Genomic DNA, 10,802 nt, shown 5'->3' with positions numbered 1-10,802 from the left:
CACTTCCCTAGTTGACAAAAGATGCAAAACCCTTTTTCTTGTGAGCAGTGGTTAATGAATATATGCTCTACCTTTTGGACACAAAGTGGTTAATCATATGCATCCTGTTTCGTCTCCTTTGTGTTGTGCTGAGAGGGTTTCTCCTGTCAAAGTGAGCAGTCATCGAATGCAACGCTAAACCTTTATTTTACTTTATATAATATATGCTAAAAGACTTGTATTTTATCTGTTTTTTTTTCTAAACTTGTCCAAATCCAGGTCTGAAATCCAAGCTGTCCCTGAAGAAAAGGCAGACTGGTCTTTCTGAATGAGGGATTAAAGACTAAGGAAACATAATGTAACCCCATATCACAATCAACCGGACCCGTTCTCACGCGAGGAATCTGATGCTCAACCAAGAAGTGAAAAGAAAGGGAGGAAGAAGAGCTTGTGAGAGAAGGAGGAGATGGATGGAGGAAGTGGTTTTGAAAACAAATGACTGCTCTGGGAGTTGGTTCATAGAAGCTAAAGGAGCAGTCGTTCAGCTTTAGACTAGTGGGGGAAAGAAATACATTAGACATTAACTTTCTATGAACTTCCTGCCAGTAATTAAATAAGTATTGCCTAGAAACAGTTTGTATGTGACTTGAATATGTTAAAACTTTATGTTTTTAGCATTACTGTGTAAACTCTACTAATGTATTTTAGGAAGTGACTTGAAAGTATTTTCCTTTTCTGTTACTTTATACTTCTACTTTTATACATTTCAGACGGAAATATTGCACTTTTTACTGCCTATTTATTGTTTAGACAGATATAGTTACTTGTACATGATTTTGTAATACCTATGCGGCGTTTCTACTCTTAACTTGTCACATCCGATGGTTTTGTTTGAGACCAAAAGAGGTCAAACTAAACCACTGAACTAAACTAAATTAATTGTATATAAAGTAGTTAAAATCTTCTGGAGCAGCTCCTGCAGTAAACAGTAACACACTTACACCTTGATTCATCAGTACAGCATGTCTTGGCCCAGCACTGTAACAGTAAACAGCTCAACACCAGAATGCACCTTTGGCTCCATCATGTGCTGATGAATAGTATGAATCATTTTCTCTCAGCTCGTGAAAGGTCAAGGTAGAGTTTTATTGTCAGTCTAATATTCAGTTTTCAGAGGGTGTATAATTCCTTCAGTGCAATATGAACACAATACAGACAGAAACGAGTACAAACTAATAAAAACAAGCAGCTTTTTACTGTTGTAGCTGCTCGAGGTGGAGCAAGCTGTAACTTTATACACAGTGACGTAGCTACATCTTGAACAATCTGATTATGGTTGTTTTTTGAATGTAAACTCTTAATTTGAAAAGTAATTTTAGCTCACGGATAAAGTACAACTACCTCAAATGTTTTACTTTAATGCAGTACTTGGGTAAATGTACTTAGTTACTTTCCACCACTGACTAAATTCTCCTCCTTCGTCTGCAGGATGTTGTGAGTCACTACACATTGTTTATATATAATAGAAACTCCTGTCCCCTTGTATCTAATAAATCCAGAGTGATACACTCCATTATTCTCCAGTAGTGAAGTTTTAATCTGAAGGAATACAGAGAAGTAGTTTTGACCGTTCATCATATTGATGCTTCTTCTGCAGATGCCTGCAGGTGGCGCTGTTGTTTCGCGAGAGGGATGAGCCACAGTTCTGGACTGGTAGCAACTGTACTTTGTGAGTAATGTCCCCCTGAGGAAACTCTTTTTCACAGTCAAGGCAAAAGCCTGACATACACCTACTGACTGAACAGTTACATCAGCTGTTTCCTAGAAACTGATGAATAATATCATCATGCTGTTGTAGTTCAATCCAGAGGGGGAGTCAGCTGATGTGGGAAAGAGAGAGACGCTCTTCCTAAACTGAATATTGACATTTTAGCATGCTGCAAAAACAGCTCATTTCACACAACGCTTTATTATTTAGACGTTGAAGTGTATTTTCTGAAAGTCATGATTTTTATTCAGCTGCAGTGAGAAAGAACAAAGCATTACTGTGTTCATATGTAGTGTGTGTATATATGTGTGTGTACCACTGTGTGTGTGTACAGTACGTTCACGTGTCGGCTACAGTAACAAGCAGCAATACAAGGATCGTAAAAAATTCTACTACAGCTTACAGTCTGCAACGTAAACAAACCAAGTCTGGAAACATGTGATTCATTGATAGAGAAGCTTGTACTAAAGACAGTGATCATCAGTGGTGGAGAGGAATCAAGTACCTGTACTTAAGTACTATTTTAAGGCACTTCACTACACTTCAGAGTCAAATATTGTACTTTTAACAACTCAAATTGCTTGTAGCTTTCCAGATTCAGATGACAACGTGTACAAAAGACATGCTATGTATATTATAGGCTGAGATAAGAGCATGCTTTATTGATCCCGGTTCAGTTACAGTCTGTCCATGTAGAATAAAAGGGCTTTTTTTTCTATTGTTATGTGCAAACCTGCCGTCTCTCACTCTAATGTCTTCTTTGTGGTATTTTTTGCACATATATGAAAACAAATCTTTTTTGTTAAAAACAGAATGAATGAGTGCAGCTGAAGAGGTTACATTTGAATTGTCTATAAACTATTTATATAACACATCTCATATTGCAGGGTGATGCATATGGCAGGCAACCTTAAGGTATGTAATCCACATATATATCCTATACATATCCACAATGTGCTTTGTGACTCCCTTTTGTTCACACATTTTACCACTCAGGCCTTCTCACTCTGTCAAAGAAATTATTCATAATTTTCAATCAGTGATTCGTCAGTGTTTAAAAGTAATTGAATTTTGATATGGGGGCAATTATTCATCATTTAATGTTATTTGCATTAATTTAAAAATATTAATGAGTTCTTTTGGGTGAGAGAAGAGATGAGTATTTGGTCACAGAGGAGCTCCACTGCTCCAGGCGTATATCCACTGACATTACCCAGCATCCTCTGCACCGCCTGCATGGCACAGGTCGAATAAGGGACAGAAAATAGAGAAAAGGCGGAGGGTGAGGGGGGGGGTTCTTTGATCACACAGAGAAGAGCTTAAGTAAAATCCTCCAATATCTCTTTGGAAGTGTTTTCTCAATTATAATTGCAAATAATGATTTTCATGAAATCCAATGTCCTCATTTAATCTCATCTATATTCTCCAATGACCCTGTCAAGAACAGACACGTTGTCATGGTAACAATGACATTTGCTTATCAAACTCAGTTTCGTTTTTCTTTTTTCTTCCCAAGTGTTAGATAATTAGGTATTGTTCATTAAGCTGTACACTAGGAAATGTAGCCACCATGACTGGATGGGAATGTCTGTCAGTCGATGGGTCCAACACTTTGGTCCAGACTGAAATATTAAAGATATAATATGTAACATTTCCTCTTTAAAATGTCTAAAAACGACTAGAATTATGTTATATATTGATTTATTATATTTATACTTACATGATCCCCAAAAATGTCAAACATGGTCATTTTAATGAAGGTCATGGTCTGTTTTATTTGGTCGTCCCCCTTTGTGCGTCAGCGTTGTGGTTGTCTGCAGCCATAAACTGCCATAAATTGACTTTTAATCCAGTTTTAAACCACATTTTTAAGAAGGACGTTTTAGATCTTGGAGGTTTTAAACTGTGTTTTAACTGGATGAAGGTTTTTAGTCATCGGACATCTGGATCTTCAGTGATCAGAGAAAAAAGCTGAGCACATTTAGCCTTTAGCTCGCAGCCCCTTAGACCTGTATCCACCGGGAAAACACTGATTTTTAAAGTGAAACTGCTTTATTCTGTGGTTTTTGTTGTTGACTAGTTTCAATCACCGGGCTCAGTTTGTTTTGGAGAGGAGGAGACCTCTGTGGATAATTCGGCTCCTAGTAAAAAGAGCCTGTAGGATGAATAATAAAGTAATCCTAACAGGGAGCTGACTGAAATGACAAACTCCCACGACCTGCAGCTACGCCACCAAACTGTCTTTTGTTATTGTTTTAACGGAGAGCCCCCTAGTGGTAGAACATTTAACCTTTCATCCAAAACTTAAAACATTCCCATCAGCTTCATGTATAATTAGCATGATAACACCAAACACACTCAGCTGCATGTTATGTTATGAAAGGTGCTGTATAAATAAGATTTCTTCTTATTAACCCCCTAAACTAAAGTGGGGAAACATTTTACTTCTGCACGTTAGCATCGTTATTGTGAGCATGTTAGCTTGTTATAAGTCCAGCTTCACATATCCGCTAGCATGGCTGTAGACTCTATTTCTCTTCAAGTACCATATGATAATATTCAATCCTATGGTGTTACATTTCCCCCCAAAATTTCAAGTATAATGAGATTTTTGGGGCTGGACACAGAGAGACACCGACGAATAAGGTCTTATCTCACACCTTCACATACTGTAACCTGTATGTGAAGGTGTGAGATAAGACCTTATTCGTCGGTTAATAATAAAAGTTGGTTTCAGTGTGGAATAACTGATTTTCAGATTCAGCGCTCAGTGAGTCATATGTCATTGTCTAGATTGATTTTGACACCCCGTTAAGAAATTCAGGAGGAGGTCAGCCAGCTCATGAAATTTGCAGATCCTGATTGAATTTAGAATATTTTCATAAAGGCCATGCACTCTGTGTGTGTGTGTGTGTGTGTGTGTGTGTGTGTGTGTGTGTGTGTGTGTGTGTGTGTGTGTGTGTGTGCATGTGTGTGTGTGTGTGTGTGTGTGTGTGTGTGTGTTGGCTGTTGTTGGCTAAAATGATGGGGGTGGGTTTGGATGTATTTCTCAGCCGTTCTCCTCTCTTGTGGGATTTGAGAAGGGGGGGGGGGGGGGCTTCTCCTCCACATCAATGTAGGTGCTCTCTTACATCAAGCAGACATATATTGGATTTTCTTTTTTTGTCTAACACACCTCTCTGTCTGGTCATGCTTGACTTTGCTCAGTCTTTGTACATTTTGACAGACCTCAAAGGCTTCAAAGAGTCCAAGTTCCCCCAAACAGCACCTACCCCCACCCCCACCCCCACCTCCACAGGAAACTGACCAGACTTGTCTCAGATTCTTAGAGTTTTCCTATTTGTTTGATTATAATTCCTGTGAAATGTACATCCGTACACGACGGTTTAAACTCTGTTTACGAAGCCAGGAAGAACATTCTGATTGATATTTCACTCAAAACAGCAAATGTCAACCTCATGGTGGCATTAGAAGAAATGTATCCACTGGAGACCATAAAAGTCTGTAGAAAACATTCATGTCACACCATCCAATTGTTATAGATGTGTTACTGGGTGAAAGTGGTGGACATTGCCATCCCTAGAGCTGTGTTGCTACTGTGGGTAAAGATGGATTATCTTGAATAGAAACCTCTCCCAGGCTCCTAAAACTCCCAAATTCCCAGTAAAACCACTGACCTCTGTGTCTCCAGCCCTGCTTCCGTATATTCCTTGCAAGATCCTACCATCAAGTATTTAGTATGTGACTTTGTGAAGTCTGAACGATTCATTTTCATGTCCTAAATCTGCCAAACCCTGCACAAAATCCAGCCCATGAAAATGAAGAAATCCCACTGACTTCACAGACTGTGCAGATCGGGGACCACAGCAGATACTTTCCCCTTCTTTAACTTCTCGGTTTTTAATGTATCACCTTGAAATCCACAGGGCATCCTCCCAGGAGTCCCTTTGTCTATGAATGCTAATGGGATCTCTCTATGTTAATAATAAATAGCTGCTAATAAAATAATAAATTTCTAATGTCCCTCTCAGACCTTTTTCCTCTCTCCTCCGTCTCAGATTAGTTTATCAGGGCTTTGCCGCCCCAAACACTTTGGGCTTAATTATTTAAAATGCCTGAAAAATTCATATCCTTCTTTTTTTGGGTGCAAAAGTCATCGTTCAGCCCGTGAAAATTTGGAAAACGAGGCGGCGGGGGATGAAATATTCAGCAGTGCACAGGCCCTTCAATTATTTTTCAGATGCATGAATGTTAAAAAACACATGCACAGTGAAATGAGCATTTTAAGGCAGAATAATTCTTACAGCAGTATAATACGGCATTGTCAATTATTCAGGGGTAAATCTCCCCGCCGACTCTTTACACATTTATGTTTAATCACATTCAGGGAATTTAGATACAATCGCATTGGCTGTCATTTGTTTTTTTTTTCCACCCTGAAGCAACGCAATTAACTGTAAAAAAAAAAAGAAAAGAAAGTTAGATGATTTTTTATGCTGGCAAATATCTTTTTGAAATAGTGAGTTGTGTCCATGTGGGAGCAGAGCCCAGAGCTCCAGTTTACTGCTCACAGGCTTCCAGTTCCTTTACTGGCTGGACGAACACTGTCTCCGTCCCCACTGGTTTGGCTCCCATCAATGTTTAACACACAACATAACACAAAAAAAGAGAAAGAAAAGATGGTTCCATTCCCATCGGTAATCTAAGCATTCCTCTGTGTTATATTCTATCCCCGGTATCGCTCTTCGCTACACAAATGCTTTTGTTTGCTGGCTGTCATTGTGCTGTATTATTTAGAGGCAGAACAAACAGAAAGCCTTCGCTGTCTTCTTCTCCTCTTCTAAATTCATTTGAACACGGGCTCCTCGGGCCTGTCAGTGCATCTACCACAGGGATCAATTTCAGCACTGCAAACCCACTGGCTCACATCAGATGGGACGCCCACGCTATCTTTATCTGGCGAGCACAGGCCCTCAGAGGAGCAGGGTGACGACATCTTCGGGGGGCTTTCTTCACACGAGATGATTTTGTGAAACTTATCAGGAAAAGTCTTTTTTGAAACTTTCTGATTAACGTTTAGGAGAAGAGGTTGCAGTTTAATAGCCGTTTTAAAACCCCTTCATGTAATTGAAAAGAAAATAAATGATGATGAGAGTTAAATGATGGGCTTGGAGACGCATTTGGGTCTCAAATTAATTTAAATTGCTGCATGACATGCCCAGAGGTTCTGGGTCAGTATTTTTTTTCTCCCTCCGCTCGTCCTCTGTCCCTGTTTAACCTACTATTCAAATAAAGAATATAAAAAATAAAACCAAAGAAGATCTAAAGATAAATCTTTGAGATTAATCTTTTAGAAGCACAATTGCTCAGGGGAAGTTTTTTAAATTGAATTTTAAAATGGAGTAGAGCTAAAACTATCAATTAATCAATTAGCATATTGAGCGAAAGTTCATCTGCAACTATTTTGTCTTGTTTTCTTTTTACGACAAATGCTAAAGATTCCCAGATTTTTAAACATCTCACTAAATATCTTTGGGTTTGTTGGTCGGACAACAGAAGATGTCGTCGTCTCGGCCTTTAGTAAGATGTATATTTTTATTTATAACAATTAATCAATTAATGAGTAAAATAGTCAGCAGGTTAATCGATAATGAAGATGATCGTTAGTTGCAGCGCTAATCATCATATTTGACGATGAAGTTCATAATATTGGAGGAACTGGCTGTCCTGCAATATATTGAATTATTTATTAACGGTTTAAGTAAAATACAAAATATAGAAATATAACAAGTGCAACTGGAAGTTTGGAATATAATTAAAAACAGGTGCTTTAAAACCTTTAAAAGCTCAGTTTCAAATCTCATCGAGCATAACATATAAGAGTAACTTAACAACAATCAAAAACATCTATTAAGAGTTTAACATTCAAAAACTCTGGTAATTAACTCCAAACGGACAAACTGAAATTTCATAGTAAATAGTTGAAATATGTGTTCAGAGCCTTTAAACAAAGGTGAAAACCTGTAAATGTTGAAATATATGAACTGGTGTAAGATTGAACGACGTAACGTCAAATGCTCAATTGCGAGAAAGCTACAATTTTAAACTTAATCTTCAGATTGGGTGTAAAAAGTGGGCTGAAGGTGACGCCTGCACACCTGCACACCTGCACACACAGCTACACATGTTCATTTTATGGTTAGTGCTGCTTTAAACCCAAAGCTGGGGTACGGAAATGTAGTGTAGAAGTAGGACACTTGAAGAAAAGGGGCGCTTGTATATTTTATGCTCTTTAATAACACGCCTCTCTGAGTTTCGAGAGATTTGATAGCATATCGTAACAGTGAAATATATTTTAATGACTTTATGGTGGTGTTTTCATACTGTACTCTGAAGTTACCCAGTATTTAAAAGCATACTGAGAGTATAATTTCTCCTTTCCTCTAAAATGATCTACGTGTTACTCCTTCATTCTCCAGAGATGTCCAGACAAATCATATTGACTCCTGATTCCTTCAACAAAATAACATTATGAACTGTATTATGAAGCACTAAAATAAACTAAAGTCTAAAATAAGCTTTGCAGACTGTAAACTGAGAGAAACATCGAATGTTCATTACATTTGTCAGAGCAACATGACACCTTGGTGACCCTGGAAATGTAAAAACTAGAAGATGGACGATGTGACATTTGATAAAGTTTGGGAATGAGCCAGATATACCTGAGCACAGATGTACCTGAGCACATATGTACCTGAGCACATATGTACCTGAGCACAGATGTACCTGAGCACAGATGTACCTGAGCAGAGATGTACCTGAGCACAGATATACCTGAGCACAGATGTACCTGAGTACATATGTACCTGAGCAGAGATGTACCTGAGCAGAGATATACCTGAGCACAGATGTAGCTGAGCACATATTTACCTGAGCACATATGTACCTGAGCACATATTTACCTGAGCACAGATGTAGCTGAGCACAGATGTACCTGAGCACATATGTACCTGAGCACAGATGTACCTGAGCACATATTTACCTGAGCACAGATGTACCTGAGCACAGATGTACCTGAGCACAGATGTAGCTGAGCACAGATGTACCTGAGCACATATTTACCTGAGCACAGATGTACCTGAGCACAGATGTACCTGAGCACAGATGTACCTGAGCACAGATGTACCTGAGCACATATATACCTGAGCACAGATGTAGCTGAGCACAGATGTACCTGAGCACATATTTACCTGAGCACAGATGTACCTGAGCACAGATGTACCTGAGCACAGATGTAGCTGAGCACAGATGTACCTGAGCACATATTTACCTGAGCACAGATGTACCTGAGCACAGATGTACCTGAGCACAGATGTACCTGAGCACAGATGTACCTGAGCACATATATACCTGAGCACAGATGTAGCTGAGCACAGATGTACCTGAGCACATATTTACCTGAGCACAGATGTACCTGAGCACAGATGTACCTGAGCACAGATGTAGCTGAGCACAGATGTACCTGAGCACATATTTACCTGAGCACAGATGTACCTGAGCACAGATGTACCTGAGCACAGATGTACCTGAGCACAGATGTACCTGAGCACATATATACCTGAGCACAGATGTAGCTGAGCACAGATGTACCTGAGCACATATATACCTGAGCACAGATGTAGCTGAGCACAGATGTACCTGAGCACAGATGTACCTGAGCACATATATACCTGAGCACAGATGTAGCTGAGCACAGATGTACCTGAGCACAGATGTACCTGAGCACAGATGTACCTGAGCACAGATGTAGCTGAGCACAGATGTACCTGAGCACAGATGTACCTGAGCACAGATGTACCTGAGCACATATATACCTGAGTACAGATATATCTGTGAATGAACGCTGTGCTCATGTGTGTTACACTCACAGATTTTGAAAGCGTTCAGATGATTAAAACATTTATTAACCAGCTTCATGTAATAAATTATTCATTTGAACCGCTCATTTTGAAAATCATGTCTGGTACATAGCTTACATTATTATTGTATTAATAGCGTTATATTAGCATTACAGCATGAATTATTAAGGCGTTGGTTATATTGGATTTCTTAAGACTGCTTGCTGCGTCTGTGAGCCGCTCACAAGTGTTGTGTTTCACACAAACTCAACGCTCAGATTTTCAAAGTCGTGGAATGAAAGTAATCGATGATGTTGATGTTTATTAATGTTAACGACGTGATTCACTCGATAGATCTCAAAAGTAGAAACCTGGACTACATTTACACCCAGTGCTGTGGGTGTCGGTGGTGCAGTGTGTGAGTGTTGGTAATGGTTTTTAAATATATTTGCACTTTTTTTTGTGTCTAATACTTTGATTTATGACCAAATGCCTGAACAACTAACGACATTTCCATCAGCATCAGATGTACTTTGCTAATTAGCAAATGTTAGCATGCTAACAGGATAAACATTATACCTGCTGAGCTTCAGCATGTTAGCGTTATCGAGATACGACCCTGCATTTCACTGCACATATTATACGACCATGTGACAAATAAAACCTGCGAATATTAAATCTAAAGAAATGTGTTTACTACCGATTGCGCGCTATATACAGTATATAGACATGTGTGCATATACTGTAAATAACCACCTTCTTCAAGAATATAAAGTAATCTAATACTTATATTTATTCCCTTATTTGTTTATAATTGATTGTTCATTGTTGCTTTTATATACACTTATTTTATCACCTTTGTTCGGCTTTATTGTCCTCGTATTTTATCTTCCTGTAAATTGTTCTGTGTGAAAGTAACATTGAGAGCAATTTAAAACCAAAAGTCAAATCCCGTGTCACTTTCTAGCAACATACTTTGAAATAATATAAATATTTAAATCTTTGGTGTATATATATTCTGGAGATATAATAGGACTGGGGGTGCATAAAGAAGTGGGCAGCACATATCTGCATGACAGCAGGTGGAGGGCAGAAAGAAGGCAAAATATGACAAGATACTATATGTTTTAAACATTAAGCGTATGCAGCGCCGACGA

Source organism: Cottoperca gobio, chromosome 12 (assembly GCF_900634415.1).
Source record: "Cottoperca gobio chromosome 12, fCotGob3.1, whole genome shotgun sequence".
NCBI classification, from domain to species: domain Eukaryota; kingdom Metazoa; phylum Chordata; class Actinopteri; order Perciformes; family Bovichtidae; genus Cottoperca; species Cottoperca gobio.
Note: the sequence above shows the minus strand (reverse complement) of the source record.